Source organism: Triticum aestivum, chromosome 2A (assembly GCF_018294505.1).
Source record: "Triticum aestivum cultivar Chinese Spring chromosome 2A, IWGSC CS RefSeq v2.1, whole genome shotgun sequence".
NCBI classification, from domain to species: Eukaryota; Viridiplantae; Streptophyta; class Magnoliopsida; order Poales; family Poaceae; genus Triticum; species Triticum aestivum.
The window spans coordinates 49,910,395-49,928,297 of NC_057797.1; the positions used below are offsets into that span (position 1 = coordinate 49,910,395).

Below are 17,903 nucleotides of genomic sequence, written 5' to 3' on the forward strand. Positions count from 1 at the left end.
CACCACGCGTCCGCCGCAGATCTCCCCGAGCCACCTTCGGAGACAGGGGGCCGCCGCCACCGCGGAGAGGCCAGTGGCAGCGGCGGAGGAGAGGAGGCGCGGGGGAGGGGGCCACCGGTGACGCGAGTGTTCCCCCGAGCTGCCCGTGCGGAGCGACGCGAGTGTCAGAGAAGGTCATCCCGATCTCATCGATGACCTTCTGAAACACCTGAGGAATTTGAAGAAAGTTGGAACTCTTTAATTTCAGATTTTGGCTTACAAAACAATGAGTGGTTTGTCAAATGTTATCTGATCCGTGGGTTATGGGTGCCAGCATACTTCATGTGAGCGGCACCACCTCTAGGTTAGAGAGTGAAAACTCATTTTCAAGAATTTCATCTGGCACAAGCTTGCTTTTGTTGAGTTTTGGCTTTGGTTTGACACAATCTTGAAAATTCAGAGGCAAGAGGAGTTGATTGCTGACCACACAAGCAAACATACGACACCTAAATTGCTGACATGTTGGGAAGTGGAAAGACAAGGTAGCACCATATTCACTCATGCGGTGTTTGCCTTGTTTCAGTCAGAGATATTTGCTGCTAGAGAGCATTGTGATGGTCCAGGACACCACAACTGTGGGGAGTCCAAAGATCGTGTTGATTAGCGATCAAAGTCATCCTAAAAACAAGGTAAGAGAGGTACATTTGGAAACAACAAGCATGCTTGCTAAATGTTCTTGCAAGCTCTTTGAGTCAAAGGGCATTATGTGTCGCTCATACGTGTCCATCGTATCTATAATTTTTGATTATTTCATGCCAATATTATACAACTTTTATATACTTTTGGCAACATTATATATTTTTTGAACTAACATGTTGACTCAGTGCCTAGTTCCAGTTCCTGTTTGTTGCATGTTTTTTGTTTTGCAAAATATCCATATCAAACAAAGTCCACACACGATAAAATTTTACGGAGATTTATTTTGGAATATATGTGATTTTTGGGAGGTCGAATCAATGCAAACGGAGGCCCACAGCCTCCACTACCCACCAGCGCACGACCCACACCCCCTGGCGCGCGGTGGTGCCTAGTGGGCACCCATAAGTCGATTGGGGCCCTTCTTTCGCTGCAAGAAAGATAATTTATGGAAATATCATGTTAAAATTTCAGCGCAATCGGAGTTACGGATCTTCAAAAATTTAAGAAACGGTGATAGGCTGAAAAATAGGAACGCGAAACAGAAGAGAAAAGAGATAGATATCTAGGAGGGACTCCTGCCCCTTCGCCGCCATGGAGGCCATGGACCAGAGGGGAAACCCTCCTCCCATCTAGGGGGGAGGCCAAGGAAGAAGGAGGAGGGGGCTCTCTCCCCATCTCTCCTGGTGGCGCCGGAGCGCCGCCGGGGCAAGGATCCTGACCGCGATCTATGTCAACAACCTTGCTACCTTCAACACCAACTTTCTCCCCCTCTATGCAGCGATGTAAGCTCTCTATTCTCGCTGCAATTGTGTACTTAAACATGATGCTCAACACTATATATTATTATCCAATGATATGTGGTTATCCTATGGTGTTTGAGTAGATCTGTTTTGTCCTATGGATTGATTGATGATCATGATTGGTTTGAGTTGTATATTTTATTTGGGTGTTGTCCTATGGTGCCCTCCATGTCGCGCAAACATGAGGGATCCCCACTGTAGGCTGTTGCAATACGTTCATGATTTGCTTATGGTGGGTGTCGTGAATGACTGAAACACATACCCGAGTAAGTGGGTTGTTGCATATGGGAGTAAAGAGTACTTAATACTTAATGCTATGGTTGGGTTTTACCTTAATGATCTTTGATAGTTGCGGATGCTTTCTAGAGTTCCAATCATAAGTGCATATTATCCAAGTACGGAAAGTATGTTAGCTCATGCCTCTCCCTCATATAAAATTGTAATAATGATTATCGGTCTAGTTATCAATCGCCTAGGGACAAATAACTTTCTTGTGTGACAAAAGCTTTCTACTAAACAACTAACTTTTATTATCTTGCAAATTATTCGTAGTTTTATCCTTGCGAAGTACTTCTAGTTTTATACTTGTTCTATGTAAAGCAAATGTTAAGTGTGCATAGAGTTGTATCGGTGGTCGATAGAACTTGAGAGAATATTTGTTCTACCTTTAACTCCCCGTTGGGTTCAACACTCTTATTTATCGAAAAAGGCTAAAAATGATCCCCTCTACTTGTGGGTTATCAGTCGCCATGTCATACGTGTCTTGAGGGGTGCAAAGATAAATGAGCTTCCAACCTTTTATGTACTGAAAAGATGGGAGAGAATGTGCAAAAGGTAATTCTTCTTCCATAGTTATAGGAAATTTTGAAAGACCTGAGGCTTATCACAATGTTATTTTTTCTTTGAAGGGATGTTGTCTGATGAAGGGAATGCACTTGTAGATAATCTCATTGACTGCATTGACAGGGATACAAGAAGAAAGATCTTAGATGCACAGAACAAATTAGAAGATATCATTCGATGTGCTAAAAAATCGAGCAGAGGACTTGACTTACTGAATACGAGTTTGTGCAATCTTGAATCTGCTATCTGGCCCCGCTGCATCTCAGACTACAGAAGAAGGGCAAGAATCATTCGTTGGTAGCACTATCCCACCCAGGTTGACATCCTAACACCGACTAACGTCAATGCAAGGGGTACATGCTCGGAAATTAAGGGCCATAGAGACAATGACAAGAAGGCAGGGTCAAAGAATGTAGAAAGATGTTTTGCCAATACAATTATTGTTGTATTGATGGGGTGCTGATGCACGTATATATAACTACAGGATAGGTCTCAACCTCAACTATACACAACTAGGAGGTGGGCCACAACACGTAATACATGCAACACAAAATACAACTCAACAAAGAAGATCAAACTAGGGGTTACTGTGCGGGTTCCACGCACTTGTAGCTAATGCCAGGAAGTTGTGTTGCATGACGCTCGTACTTGTCTGAAGAAAAAAATGAAAGTGTTTGTGTAAAATCATTAGGCTAAGTATATGTTAGCCATTGCATCTCTGATTACTATATGTTATCAAAGATGATATGGGATGGCTGTTCCTCTGGTTACATATTAGATAACATGTAGTCCCTGTGTAAACAAAGGAAGTACTGAGTAATGAGTTGAAAAACTGGTTCAATGGGCTAATTATATGTTAGCAATTGCATATCTGACGTGTGTGTTGTAAATATGACCACTTAATTTCCTGCTGACTTGATGTTTTCAGTGGGTTGGTACAACTTTCAGTGCTAACAACGGGCTGGAAGAAAGAATTGTAATTTGAGATTCATCACATATATTTTTGAATCAGATGAAGAACATCAAATTAGAAAAGTGTTTAACAAAAGGAAGAAGGAAACAGTCAACTGAAGCTTCGGTGACGGCACCATGAATCAAAAACCGACACGCGCCGGTCCAGCAAAGAGAGGATAGGTTTGGGGTACAACTCTGCCTGCAATATTTCTGTATGCGAGGAGGTTCATGCAAAATGCCCACTGCATCCCACCTTTCTCGATCTGTACCATCGGCTCTTAATCCAATGGCTCTTGTAGCTGGATTGCAATATGTCACCAGATATGCTGATCCATCTCATTCTAGTCTCCCCCGATATACATCCCTACGGGAAACGTGTTCATGTGTGCATTTATTTTGGACGAATTTCGGAAAATCAATCCTTCACACACGGTGGACCATTTGAAATTTCCTGTGAGCACTAACTTCATCTCGTTGTCCCACACAACTTTTACAGTGTAAATTTTTTATTTGGATGCTTATAGACAAAACTCTTCAATCGTGGTAGCGTGAGGCAAGTTCATCATATGAATATATATCCGTCTGACATTAAAAAAAATGAATGAGCTATCTCAAAAAGAAAAAAATGTGGTGATTTAAAAATATGAATTCATCATATGAATATATACCCGTCTGACATTTTAAAAAAATGAATCAGCTATCTCAGAAAGAAAAAGATGAGCTGATTTAAAAATATGAATATATTTTTTGTGCACATAGCTGATTCGGCCCTACTGGCCAAATTAACAATGTAGTAGCTGTGAAGAAGGAGCGGGCGTCTCTCACTGCGTCGCGCCGCCGCCGCGGCACCTCCTTCCTTGACCCTCTTGTATATCCCGGTGGCCTAGTGTGGGATGATCCGTTCGCTGGGTGCTACCATTTCTCTAGTCTGGGATGATCAGTGGATCTTGACTTATTTTACTAGGAGAACAAGAGGAGATCAACAATTAGTTCAGTACATCAAGATAAAGACAAGAAAACTCAGATTTCACTCGGTCAAAGAGATTGAGAGATTGGGAGAGGAATCATGAACCGCCGGTTCGTGCATCTGCTCGTAGATAAGTTTAGCGCGCCCCGACCCGCCTTCAAGCTGCACCGCATCGACCCCGCGACCTTGTTCTACCCCACCGGACAACCAAAACCAGCAGATCCTGTAGCAGCTCCGGCTCCGGGGAGGCTGCCTCCAGCCGCCATGTCCTTCGACCGGCCCTTTGAGCGGAACCTCACAGGGTGGATCGACTTCACCCCTATGTGATCACCATCCGAGTCATAATTAGAAAACATGTAACCACTATCCGAGCCGATCAGAGCATCTCCGCGCGGGGTAAATTGGCTTTTTAGCGCGCGCGGGACGTTTTCGCGCGCTCCAGCGGTGGCGGGAAATTAGCGCGCGTGGGAAACGATTGCATGCGCGCGGGAAAAGGCGGCAGCTCGCGCGTTACATTTGGCGCGCCGCATCCGGCGTGCCTATAAATTGCAGCGCCCTCTGCCGCTCTCTCCATCTCTCCATCGCCCTCTGCCACCGACACGCCACCATCGCGGCTCAAGGATCGGAGCCTCCAGATGATCAAGCACAAGTGCAGACGGTACAGATTTGGAGAAAGAGATGTCGTCAAGCTGATCTGATTATAATTCGTATTGCAAAAAAGATTGCGCTACTGGTGGTAATGCGATGTGCAGGCTGATATTCGCAAATGGTTTTGCTTGATGGGGTGGTTATCATTGCGATGCTGCTAATATTAGACGGAGTCAGGAGAATAGTCCTGAAATCCTGGATTTTTCATTGCTAAGTGCAGATAGAACTCAACATAGCTTCCTGGTTTCTCTTACAAAATATCCCAAGTTATATACGAAACCTTTAACCTGTACCATGATACTAGAACATCAGCAAGTGCAACAGAACAGTGCACATGTTGAAACTTGACCAACGACAGTACTGGCCAATCAACGCCTGTCCTCCCATTGATCCAAATTGATACTCCAACTTTCCAAGTACCAAAATGATATGCCATCATGCATCAGTAAGAACCATCGATTGCAAGGACACAAGACATACAAGAAATTAATGGTGGATTTTTAGATAATGAAAGAGATCACACTTGACTCTCGTGACCCGTGTCCTTAGCACTTAGCAGGCACAGATGCGTGCACAACACGGCTCAAATCGCAGTGTGCATACTAGTGTTGAAAAACCTAGAGCAACTAGTGAGGGCTATTAGTTCTTGCTGATGGGTGGCTTGAAATTGAACGGAACTTCGCTGAATTAGCTAGATCGTTATATTCACTTTCCATATATGTTGGCAATAGCATCGCCTCAATTTTGACCTCTCCATGCATCTTTCTCTTTTGGACCCGGAATGGCCGGAGCTATGCCTTTGGATTAAAGATAGGGGATTTGCATGAGAAAGCAGGGGAAGAAGGAAAAGAAAGCAGTCGCCGCAAGGTGTTGTCTGTACATGTATATCTTGGAGTTGGCTAGCTAGGCTTGGGAGGTAACAGGAAACAAAGGCAAGCTGACCTTCATGGATCTGTTGTTCCACACATTCAACCATGTAGTGCCAGATGGCAAGTTTGAACCTTGTCACGGGCCTCTTGTGATCTAAGGGAGAGTGTAGACCGAGAGAGGGAGCTAGAGGAAGAAGGGGATCTGCGATAAATTGAGGAAGAAGATAGCAGCGATTTGGCTCAGATGAGCCCGGGCATGAACAGTACCATGATTTAAAATGGAAAAAAAGTCCAAAAAATTCCAAATCGCGGTACACGCATAGGAGCATCTTGCACCACAAACAAAATTGTTGCACGGAGTTCACGCATAGGAGCATCTTGCACCAAAATTTTTTTGAACTTTTTTGAACCTTTTTCTTTTTTAAATCAAGGTACTGTTCATCGGGCTCATGTGAGCCCGGCCTCCGGGTTGAATTATCGAGGAAGAACAACTTCTCTCACAAGATTCTAGTTCCACATTATTCTCGATGCCTCGATCCATGGACGCAGCCATACTTAACCCTCCGAGGCACGCAGGCCGCACCAACCACACTGGCCTCAAGTCCACTGGTCAGCCAGCACAGGCAACTCACACACGCTACTTTCCATATCACTCTTGGCTAGCTGTCATCTCATGAGCCTGGGCGACACGGGCGGCTAGCGATCCACTTTTTCAGGCGGCTCTCTTCCCGTGCGTCTTCCCTCGCCGCCGCTGGGAGTCTCCGCCGGGCTTGCCCGCGCGGCCGACGGCGGCGGCAGGGCTCCGTTCCTGCTGCTGATCAATGGTTTTCGGCGATGTACGCCCAGCGACTTGACCCAATAATGGCTGGCATGATGCAGCGGCGGCAGTGGTTCATGGCTGAGCATGGGCAGCAACGCACCTTCCCAATCCTTGATGGCTTTGTTTGCAGCAGGGCACACAAGCCATGGAGAAAAGGGAGGGGAGCCGGCACCGCCAGTATGCCACCATGTCCCCCGATCTGGAGAGCCTGCTCATCGAGCCGGGGGTAGCGCTGCTTCCAGAGGCTCCCTTCGGTGTCGAGGCGCGGTAGCGATGCAGCAGTTGTTGCGGCCATCGCCCGCGCCGCGACGGGGATGTGGCCATGCTTAAGTAGCAGATGTCGGGGTGATCACACCTGATCCAGCCCGTGCTGCTGCGCACTATCGGTTGGGCTTGGCTAGCTGTCATTGCCACCGTGGACGCGGCATCTGCTGGACAATGGTCGCCGGAAGGGCTCAGACCTTCAAATCCAGCAAGATTCGCGATCTGCATCGCTAACGGCGATGCATAACTGTGGTCGTGTCCTCCACGCAGGAGTAATCTACTGCCACATGTGGTGATGTTGTCTCGTGCAGATCGGTCATCAGCTGTCACTTGTGAGGACGGTGCAGGTGCGCCAGATCGTCCCAACCTCAGGATTTGGGCGGTGCATGTGACCATCCTCTCTCCTCTAAGTATGCTTCTTGTTGTGCTGCTGGGATTGTGGAAAGTGGAGGAGATAATTTAGCATGACTTCAGTTGGGTGGTGCTTCTCTAGCACCCGGTCTTGAGCTCCAGGGTCAAAACCCTAAGTCTGACCTTAGTTGATTATACTTGACAATGACGATGTTTTTGCATCGTTACCTTGTTGAAGGCATTGCTTGGAGTTTGCTCGGACTTGATCTTCAGGTGAAAACCCATGATCTGGCCTTTGGTGATGGATCCGGCGACGACGTCGCTTACGTGTCGTTTCCTTCTTGAAGTAGTTGCTTTTGGAGAACTCTTCTCGTAATCCTTATGTTGTCAAAGAAAAGGATAGTGTCGATGGTCGTTGTTCTATATCGTCGATCGCTGTTTTGATCACTTCAGAATTTTGCTTTTTCTTTCTTCACCTAGGCAGGGCTTCGGTCCAGCATGATTTTTCTTGTCCTATATGACTTTGCTCTTTACCGGCGTGATTTTTGTGTGTGTAGTGTTGGCATGTACATCTTAGTTATGCAGAGGTCGGGTGTGTGCTCATTGTGTTTGTATCACTTGATGCTATATTATGAGTAAATAAAAAGCGCTCTTTATCGGAAAAAAATTGTCATCTCACTATACTGATGGGTGGGGTAGCCTTGCCAGCTATGACAAACCTCTGAGCAATATGTCGATTGATCAATTTAACGAACCTCGCTCCGACGCGGCCAGTGCTACACAAAGGTGTGGGAAGCAGACCCGCCTCCACCCAATGCGTGCTCCCGATGGCGTCCCGCATTTTGTCGTTGGGCTTCCGCAGGTTGTGCGTGGCCAGGCTGTTCGAGAAGACAGAAGATATGGGGAGCTTTCTAGTGCTGTCCGGCGTCAAAGTTTTGAGAGCTGGCGGCCAAGAGAGCCTCCCATTGATCAAGCACAAGTGCAGACGTTACAGCTTCGGAGAAAGCGACGTTACAGCATCGGAGAAAGCGATGTCATCAAGGTGATCTGATTCTAGTTCCTAGTCTTGCAGATGCAAGACGAGAGGAGAGGTTGTTGCAAGCAAGGTTACACAAAAAAGCCCTCCTGTCCTCTCAGTTTACGATTGTACTCAAAAGTGAAAAAGAATGCTACCACCTTCGTGGAGCTAAACGTTGTTGCACACTTTTGCTCCTTGCAGTATCGTGTTTAATATAGATGACATTATTATCTGTTACTTGAAGACCCAAGAACTTTCTCCGAAGCCTGTTTGCAGGTGCTTCTAGAGATTACCTTGCTAACAGGAGAATTCCCCTACAAAATTCTGCATTTATTAGCAGGTAATTTGACAACTAGGAGCCTTTTGTTTTTTAAAGGATCAGAACAATGATTTAGTTGTGGTGTCACAAATGAAAAATACTACATCTGGATGAGCTAATCAACTTTGATGTTAATTGTATGTAAATATCAGTAAATGGTACCGGGAGGCATAGATCTTGTCCAATGGTTGTACATTTGTGACAAAACTTGAAATGTGATATCCGCTGATCACAGAGCTTGCACGTATGTTGGGCGCATCGTGCACATTGATCAATTTGTGTCCATGTGGCGTGTTTTTCTTACAACAAACACTTTGGATTTTCTTCTATGTTTTTTTTTTTTGCAAAATACACATTGAGTCCGTCATTTCCGACACCCGCAAGCCGTTTGAACAAAGTTACCCAGGAATGTGGAGGCCGATCTTTGTGGACACCTTTGCGGTAGAGTATGATATCGTGCACACCCACTCACCTGTGTCATCCTCGTTGCCCTGCAGTGCTAGTCAGTCGTGCTCAAGGTGTCTTTGTCCACGGTGCACCACCGTCTTTGAAAGTGCAAGATCACCATAGTCGGCGATGCCAACCATGGCGTTGAAGGCTAACACGTCTACATCTACCAACCATGACGGAATTCATCGGCGACGCCCATTCCTATTCCCATTGGCATACTAGTGCCACATCAACCCGATGTGTTGGGGGGCATCCTCCATGTCTGGGACTTCGCCGCCACCATTCTCAAACCCCAGGCCTGGTGTGTCATCCAAAGTACGGCCACTCATGTAGGGTTAAACACCTTCTATATCAAAACTTCATGTTTGGGCAACCAAACTTAGTTAAAATTTGAGACATGTTGGTTTTGCGCCATGTATCATGTCTATTTTGAATAGGTTGTGTGTCTGTCAACAAAGTTATTTTTACAAATCTTAAAAACCAATTGAGATAACAATCTACGACAAAATACAAATTCAGAATCCCGCTGGAGAAAATAATTGATGGAATCTTGGTTTCTCATTGCTAAGTGCTAGTAGAACTTTTTTTTGAATTTTCGCCGGGGAAAGGGGGCGGGGGGGGGGGGGGGGGGGGGGACACTACACAACAAAGGGGTACCATGGGCGCTTGAACTGCAATGGCAAGGCGAGACTTAACCATGACACTGCACCATCGACGCAATCGAAAAGCACCGGGCAACCAAGACTGCACAAGCCGCGACACCAGGCTACCAAGTGCTGGTAGAACTAAACATAGGCTCCTGCTTTTCTCTTGCAAAATATGCCAAGTAATATACGAAAGCCTCGTCCCACATACCATGATACTATAACAAGACTATAAGAGCAACATAATAGTGCACATGTGGAAGCTTTGCATCAACAACAGTATCGGCCAATCAACGCTTGTCCTCCCATTGATCTAAATTCATATTCCCTCCGTTTCGAATTACTTGTCACAGATATGGATGTATCTAGATGTATTTTAGTTATAAATACATCTATTTCTGCGGCGAGTAATTTGGAACAGAGAGAGTACAATCATACGAGTACCAAAACGATATGCCATCATGTATCAGTGAGAACCATGGATCGTAAGGACAGAAGATATATAAGAAGTAAATAGAAGATCTTTGAGATAATGAAAGAGATCACACCCTCGTCCTTAGTACACACAGATGCATGCATGGTGTGGCTCTGTAAATTGCAGCGTGCATGCTAGTGACGAAGAACCTACGACACTAGCATGGGCTTTTAGTTCTTGCTGATGCATAGCTTGAAATTGAACCTGAACTGCGCTTGACTTGCTAGATCATCATATTCAGTTTCCATATATGTTGGCAATAGTTTCGCCTTAGTTTGGACCTCTCGGACACGGAGTTTTTGCACTCGAGCACAACTGCTCTCTTTATGTGGACCACCGAATATAGCTTGGGGATCTGTTTCATGTCAGGTGCCCGGCACAATACGTGTGTTTTTTAAGGCTAGTCATAGTGGAAGTAACTTAGCTAGTAACATAGCGCACTTCGAGAAAATTTTGCTTATGTGACAAGTAATTAATAAGATGTGGTAACATAATATGTTACTGTAACATAATGCTTTCCAAGACAAAATGAGTCTACGAGCTAATAAATGAAGCCATCTATGATACTACTACTATGTTACTTTACATTATGAAGATGATAACTTAGACTAGTGTCATATGCATGACACTAGTCTAAGTTACTCCCCACTATGACTGGCCATCAGGTCTCTACATATGCCCCCGTGCTGTGATGTGGGCCATCATCGAAACGGCCGTTCGTGTCTGATGTCTGAGCCGTGTCTCGGAACGTCAACGCCAATGCTGATCCGTGGAACAGAAAACGTGCTTTCCGTCCTCGCGGGGTCGGGGCACAATTATGGTATAGGTCTCGCTTCCTAGTCGATGCCCATTTTCATTGCGATAGAGCAGAGCAGATAAGATAAGGTTCCTGTTCCTCGAGATTTTTTGTCGAATAAGACCACCTTACGAACACAATTGACAGAAAAGACCACCTCTCATTCCCATTGGTAAAACAGACCAGCTGGGTCGTGGCGGCAGGTGCGCCAGCCGACACGTCACTAGTAGAAAAAGGGTCAAACGTGAAGCACATTAGTGCCGGTTTGTAAAAAACCCGGCACTAATGTGATCAATAGTGTCGGTTCGAATGGCTATGCATTAGTGTCGGTTCGTAATGAACCTTTAGTACCGGTTCGTGCCACGAACCGGTACTAAAGGGGGTGGTGGCAGGCTGGCGTCAGGCCAGGGCCCCACAAGCACCTTTAGTGACGGTTTGTGACACAAACCGGTACTAAAGGTCTAACCTATAGTCCCGGTTGAAGACACAAACTGGCACTATAGGGCAATTTTCAAACTCTGCCCCATTGTGTATCGCCATTTCAGTTTTGAAAAAAATCAATAGAAAATGATAAAAACTTCAAAAAATAAAATCCTTCGAGAGGTAGTTATATTACTACATCTACACGTTAGGAAAATTTGAAAACTTAAATTTGGACATGTTTTGCAAAAAGTGTAGGAAAAATGTAAAACGGCTATAACTTTTGCATACGATGTCGAAAAAAATGTATAATATATAAAAAAATTCAGCACAAAAATCCGCATCCGATGGAAACCGCCTACGACCTGTTTGCAATTTTTTAGAATCATCAAATTCCAAAAGGAAAAAAAGATATGGTCAAATTTAAGTTTTTTTTAAATTTTTTTGTTAAATCTGGTCAAACTGCTTATTCAAGAAGTATTAATGTTACTACATAATTATTCAAGAATATTAGTGTTACTAAATAATTATTTCAATTTTTTGAATTTTGGTCAAATCTGGTCAAACTATGGTCAAACTTATTAAAGAAATATTAGTGTTACTAAATAATTACTGTTTTTTAGAATAATAGTTTCAAACTCAAACAGTGAAATGTGTGACTTAATGCTCAAGCTAAACTCCTGAGGGTTAATAGGATTGACATCTTACTATTGTCAGGAAAACAACAAGTGCAGACTTGGAAACGAAGGAGAATAGAACCCGAAAGTTAAGCGTGCTCAGGCTGGAGTAGTGAGAGGGATGGGTGATCGGTCGGGAAGTTAGATGATTTGAAATGAGTGATCCACACTTGAGCAGTTAAGAGAGGTGATTAGAGACTAAATCACCAAATAATTCAGAAAAATTAAAAATCGAAAAAAATAATCAAATTTTTTTCCAAATTTTTTTTTTTTTTTAAAAAACCTTTAGTACCGGTTGGTACCACATATCAGGGCGCGAGCTCACGCCACATGGTGGCACTTTAGCGCCGATTCGTGTCGAACCGGTACTAAAGGGGGGACCTTTAATGCCCACCAATTAGTGCTGGTTATGGAACCGGCACTAAAGGCTCTTACGAACCAGTTTTAAAGCTTCGTTTTCTACTACTGCGTGGTGCCTGCCGCCACATGCGGAGGCGGCAGCCCCTGCCGTCACCGTCACAGGGCCAGACGTCAGGTGGCCCGCCATAGGATTCAGCAAATGGGACCGGCACGCGACGAAACAGAGGCTGGGCAGCTGGGCCCTGCCGCCTCCTTGTGTGGCGGCACCACTTGTGGGCGCTGCATGCAAAGGAGAGAGAGAGCGAGTAATAATGGGCTGCATGCATGCAAGAGGCAAGAGAGAGAAGATTCAAGGGAGAGAGAAAGAGTACTGCGCTGCATGCACGCATTTGAGGAAATCTTACGCATGTAGTAGCTGCGCCTAAATCTCACTAGTTTTTTTAGAACTGGGAATCTCACTAGCTACAGTACTGCCGCCACACCAGGCGGCGGCAGGCCCCATCTACCCAGCGCTCCGTTCTATCGCGCGTCAGCTGCGTTCCCGATTCCTGTGGCGGGGCCACGGCAGGGGTAGTTTTGCCCATGTGACTCAGGGGTAGTCTTTTCTGTCAATTGCTTTCGACAGGTGGTCCTTTTGGACAAAAATTCGTTCCTCGAAGGGCAGGCGCCCGAAGAAGACGACGCCATTGATGCGGATGGGATTCCTACGGCAGCTAATCAGCCGGTAAGAAAGCCCCCTTCTTGCGGTTTTCCTTTGGGGATGTCTATGTTCAGATCTGCAGTGGTGATCGTAATCTCGGTTTGTGAAAACAGATTCCCACTGATTGAAGCGGTGGACGACACTGAATGCATGCGAGATCCGCTGCGGCGAATGGCTGCCTTGACGGTTGCTGGTGTGGATCAGGTGCCGGCTCCCGCCGCGAGTGCAGACGCACAGATCTGCTCGAGCGTGGTGTCGTTGGCAGAAGGAAGAACTCGTCGCCGCCCTCGCAGGTCTCCACGGGGAGGCCAGCCCACAAGCTCCTCGGTGGTTAAAGAGGTTAGTGCGCAACATGGTAAACATGTATTTCTTTTGTGGATATAGTAGTACTTCGTTGTAGGAATCCGTTAGTGATCTGGATTAGAGTCATGTCTGACCGGGGAAGTGGTTAGTTTTTCGTTAAATAGGAATTATTGCTACAGACTTTGCTAAAAATGGTAAAAGTCGGTAGAACAGAACTAACTAGCAATGAACAATGTTACTATGTAAATTACTACAAGAAGCGTACAGGCAGTGCTGTAGGACCTTGGATTTAAGGGAATTGCTTTCTGACATGAGAAGGTGAACTTCAACTAGTACTAAACAACATATAACTACTGCTGCTGAATTTGGAAATGTGTAAGTTTAGTATGGCAGACCCATTTTGCAGTCATCTTTGCGCAAAATTATATTAGCTATGTCGTGTAGTTTGGTAGGGCACTTTGTTTTTAGAAGATTGTTGCTTACTCTTGAAAACAATTTAAAAGTAATTGACCAAATAAAGCAGTGTAGCTGATTTTGGAGATGTCTAAGGTTATTATGAAGAACAATTTTGAGGGCATCATTGTGCCCGAATATATGAACCGTCTGCACACGCAGTGGGTGAGAAGCTTGCATCTGTAATTTCTTGGTTGCAGCACTCGGCGAAGACATGAACTAGAGGCCCAGCACCATAGACAGAGATCAGCAGTTTGTAAAGCTTTTGGTTCATTAGACCATGTTTGCATATTAGTGATAAGGACATGTGCAATTAAGTTAGCTGTGAATAATAGTAGGGTAATAATTTCAGGTCTCGTCTAGCCAAACATGTGGGTTCATTGGGAAAGTTGTACAGAGTATTCTATCAAATTTCCCTGATTTTTCACAGATTTTTTGTATGGAAAAAGTGTGTCCTGATTCTTTCTTGTTCTGTACCGGACTGGATGTTTCTTCAATGTCCAAACTTATGATTAGTGCATGAGTATTTACAGCCTAAGGAACTTTCTGCAGAACGGCTGCTTCTTCAGTGCCCAAGCTTGAAAGATGTTCATGTCTATCGATGTTGTTATATGTTGATCGGAGCAATCAGAAACGAGGTGAGCCGTGGATCAGGTTCTCGATTTCTGTCTGATCTGTGGCTCAGAAAAGTCGATGCTCCATGGATTCAATGCAAGGTGAGTCTGCTATTCCCCAACGCGGCCGTCATTTTGGAACTTCAGAAGCAAGGGAGGGAGTGGATGAACACACGACCGACAGCGATGGATTTCCTCCTGCGATCAGGAGGTATGTCGATCCGATGCTACTAATCGACCTTTTGTGTTTTCCAGTGTCGAGTTCCAGCGGTTAAGCTTTTGTGATTTGTCTCTCCCAGATCCACTCTGATTGAGGTTGGGGAGAGTCTAGTGCTGGAAGGTTGCCGACACATGGCACCAGGCGGACAGTGGTCAAGGTGACGCTGCAGGAGGCCATGGGTGTGAGCGCCAAAGGGCGGATCGGCGGCGTTGCTGAAGCGGCGGCAGTGACAAGGGGCAGCTCGCCTCTCACTTCCGAGCTGTCGACGGGGAAAAACCGTACTGATGGAAATTAGCTCATGATTGAGCAATTCTGTAAAAAAAAAGGTACGAGCCGTGTGGACAATTTGTCGGTGTGAAAAACCATAACCAGACTGACCTTAGCTGGCTTCCGGGTACACGATGAGACCGTGTAGAGTTTTGAGTGGTTTTTTACTGAATCCCTGAGGATTATGTTGATTAAAGACCTCTGTTAAAAAGAGTACTCTGGTAGTATGATGATCTGACTGTTTCTTGTTTTTGTTCATGTGCAGATCAAAATCGAGCAGCGGAGGTCGCAATCAAGAGTGTGATGCTTGTTGGTGTGCCGACGGCTGGGGCACAAGAGAACTACTTACCCGGATCTCGGCGATGTGCCAAAGCAGCCTCGGAAGCCGGCGAGGTGCAAAAATTGTGGTGTGGTGGGGCACCAAAGAACAATTTTACGAAAGCGATGGAGCTGAGATTAGCTGGTGGCGTGTAGTGGTGAGTGAAAAATGCCAAACGATTTCAGTAAGTTTGAATTGTCAATCGCAAGCATGACTTGTTTTCTGCATTCATGATGTGTTTGTGCAACTGAGCACATGCCCTGCTTGCAGGCATGCTTTATGTCTCGGATCAGTTTGCTGGCGTTGCATCGGGTAATGATGTCATTACCCGCCTAGTCCATCTCCAAGTTTGTTGTTCTGGCGTAGTTAATTAAGATTCATAATCATCATATCACATTTGTCGTGACGGCGTGGACGGCCTTCTATGGAACATAATCGACAAGTAATCGGCCCATGACGTTTGGTTCTGTTAGGTCCGTCAAACAAATAAACGGGAAGCAACTAGTTAACGAGCGCTCCTTCGGGAGCCCTGTTCAAGAATTCATCCGATTAACCAGTTAACTTGCCGATTAATCCCTACTCATAGGGTCTCCGAGTAGCCGATTACCCGATAAATCGTCCGATTAATTGATTAAATGGCCGATTAACTTGTCGATTAGCCTATTAATCCCCTACTCACCAGCCGACCGAGCAGCTACCGGTTAACGATTTCCTCAACATTGTTCGGGAGCCTCGCAATGATCAGCGCCACTTGGCGCACTCTCAGCCATTCGTCACGTGTCGTGCTCTGGACGCTTCCTCCGGATTTTGTTTTTATTTTTTTATTTTTTTGCACGCGTTTTCGGCTTTTTAAGCGGGGTTTTTTCTGGGGTTTTTCGACGTTTTGATTTTCCCCTGGTCTTCCTTAGCTTTTTGATTAAAAAAATTGAAAAAAATTGCGTGGAAAAACATGTTTTCTTTTTTTTCTTTCGCGAAAGTCATGGTTTTTTTCGCGAGAGGTATGGTTGTGCTTTAGCGAGAGTCACGGCCGTGCCTTTCGGAAACGAAAAAAAATACGTTTTCTGTTTTTTTTCTTTCGCGACAGTTATGGTTTTGCTTTCACGAGAGGCACGGTTGTGCTTTCGCGAAAGTCACGGCCGTGCCTCTCGGTAAGGGAAAAACAAAACGCATTTTTTGTTTTTTTTTCGCGAGATTCACAGTTTTGCTTCCGTGAGAGGCACGTTGTGCTTTCGCGAGAGTCACGGTCATGCCCCTCAGAAAGGGAAAAAATACGAGTTTTTTCTTTTTTTTTCTTTTGCGAGAGTCACGGTTTTGCTTCTGCAAGAGGCACGGTTGTGAAGCGAGAGTTACGGCCGTGCCTCTCGGAAAGGAAAAAAAATATGTGTTTTCTGTTTTTTTTCTTACGTGAGAGTCACGATTTTGCTTCTGCGAGAGGCACGGTTGTGCTTCCGCGAGAGTCACGGTTGTGCTTCTCGAAAACGAAAAAAAACCGCATTTTCTAATTTTTTCCCTTCGACGAAAGTCACGGTTTTGCTTCCACGAGAGGCACGGGGTGTGATTTCGCGAGAGGCACGGGCATGCCTCTTTCTGAAAAGGAAAAAACCGTGCTCCTAGTTCATTTTTTGCCCGGTTTTTTTCATTCGGTTTTTTCATAAAAAAAGTTTGTCAAAACTTATCAATGGTGAAAACACGAGGAATTCAATGGTGAAAACGGCTCGAGATTTGGACGCACGATTTAAAAAATTAAACGTTTTGAATAAACGGTCTACGAAAAAAAAACTCCCAGGTTGCGACGAGCGGCGCGCTGCATGTGCGTCACTTATCGCGACCTGGAAAAATGGAGTGTTCTTTGCAGTGAGTACTTCTTAATTAGTGATTTCGAATAATCAGGACATTGCATTTATGGGTGGCCCTTCATGGGCCATGATCCTTAAAAAGGATGAAATACGAGTTACTATACCCCACGCAATACACTCGGGAAAGGGAATCTCGAGGTGAACCAACGAGGGGGATATTGAGCACATGTGCGCTTGAGTTCAGAATATGACTTTCGCTCTCCATATATCTTTGTTTTTACCAGGAATGACATGAGCTATACCTTGCATTAATGATGGGGCATTTACACGAGAAAGCATAGGGAGAAGAAAAAGAAAACAGTCGACACAATGCGCTATCTGTACATATCTTGGAGTTAGCTAGCTAGGCTTGGGAGGAAACAGGAAACTTAGACAAGCAACACTCTACGAATCAGCTGTTTCGCACATTCAAACATGCAGTGCTACATGACGTCTTCGTACGTGTAACCAACTTCTCAATGAAATTTTCACATGATCCTTGAGAAGTAAGAGGACCGGGCGGAAGAATATGTTGTCTCTACGATGCGTGCACACGAGCTTTTAGACCGCATGAACGGTGATTCAATAGAAATTTAACTTGCTTGCCTCCTGCCATGGAGCTATAACATGGACACAATATTGACGCGTTTGGTTGCTCACATCATTTTTAGCCCCTTTCATATTCGTCCCAGGTCAGTCTGGTTGAGCTAATGCAGGGTACACATCATCATCTGCACATTGTTTGGTTGCCTGCATACTATTTCACAGCATCGTAGCAACACTCTACGCGCTGTGTTTGGTTGCTCGCATACTATTTCACAGCATCGTAGCAACACTCT

The 17,903-nt window shown here is 45.2% G+C and overlaps 1 long non-coding RNA gene across 1 annotated transcript; it reads left to right on the forward strand.

Moving 5' to 3' along the window:
• Positions 1-12,951: 12,951 nt before the first annotated feature.
• Positions 12,952-15,483, forward strand: LOC123184652 (uncharacterized). Its single transcript, XR_006493040.1, has 5 exons — positions 12,952-13,077; positions 13,167-13,392; positions 14,362-14,634; positions 14,723-14,969; positions 15,176-15,483. It is a non-coding gene; the product is annotated as an uncharacterized lncRNA (long non-coding RNA).
• The last annotated feature ends 2,420 nt before the right edge of the window (positions 15,484-17,903 follow it).